The following is a 1,245-nucleotide window of genomic DNA, read 5'->3' as shown; positions in this document are numbered from 1 at the left end:
ATATATCTTAAAAATCTATCTAAATCATCATCAAATTCTCTCTCCTAGGGTTTGATAAGCACACTATCCTTCATGATATCTTGTGATTCAACCATGGAAAATGCAAAATAATGCATAGGAAAGATAGATCACAAGCTAGAGTTAAGAAATTTCACCTTTAATGGCTTGATTACTTGAAATCCACCAATTTTCTCTTGAATTTTCACTTTAAGGTTTTTGTTCTTCTTTCCTTCCTTTGCTCTTGCTTTCGCCGGCCATAATAAAGAGAAATGGGCTGGCTTTGTGCTAATTTATAAGGAAAATAATAAAGAAATAAAAGCTTGACACTTGTCACCTTACCATTGGGCCATTTTTAAATTCTTAACTATTAAGCTTTCTTTCTCCACCACATAAAATCTTTCAATTATCCATGATAATAATGGGTGAAATTCATGTGCTGGACAAGATGTTGGGTGGTGTAAAATTATAATTTTGCTCCTAGGGTGGCAAAATGACTATTTTACCCCTATGCTAGAAAAAATGTCGAAATTAAAATTCTTCACTTCTCAAACTCAAATTATACTCCAAATGATCAATCTTAGTCAAAAATTTCATCCAACACTCACATCTTAACCTTTGATAGCAAAATGACCATTTTACCCCTAGGTCATGAAAATTCCAATTTGACTTCAAATCGGTCCTCGAACTCCGAATCACCATTTTAAGTCATTCTGGGGTTTTAAAATTCTCAATTTCATCTTAAAATCTCTATTTGGACTAGTTTGAGACTTAATTCAACTTAATTGTACCATTTGGTACAATACTGTCCTTTAATGATTTTCGAGGTACCCAAGTAAGCAAACATACATTCTTATGTAGGAATGGCATAAACATATTGTAGAGCCGGGCTTGACATTGGTGATCAAGTAGTGAAAAGTAATACATACAAAATTGAATAAATTATGCAATTTCCATTAATACCAAGCAAGGAAAAATCAAACATTCAAACTATATAATGAAATAACCCATAATCCTAGAAAACAAAATTAGTTCATTATTGTTTTTATAGCAGACATAATTGAATAAAGAGAAAAGATCATTTCTACAAGAAAAATAACAAGAAAGAAACGAAGAGTAAGGAAATATCAAATTCTCTTTTGATTCTTGATCATCAATTTCTTCTCATTTCTTTTGTTGAAGAGCCTTTTCTTTTCTCTCAAAAATTGCTATTCGTTGCCTTTTTGAACCTTCTTTCTCAGCTATTGA

This window comes from Theobroma cacao, chromosome 2 (assembly GCF_000208745.1).
Source record: "Theobroma cacao cultivar B97-61/B2 chromosome 2, Criollo_cocoa_genome_V2, whole genome shotgun sequence".
NCBI classification, from domain to species: domain Eukaryota; kingdom Viridiplantae; phylum Streptophyta; class Magnoliopsida; order Malvales; family Malvaceae; genus Theobroma; species Theobroma cacao.
Note: the sequence above shows the minus strand (reverse complement) of the source record.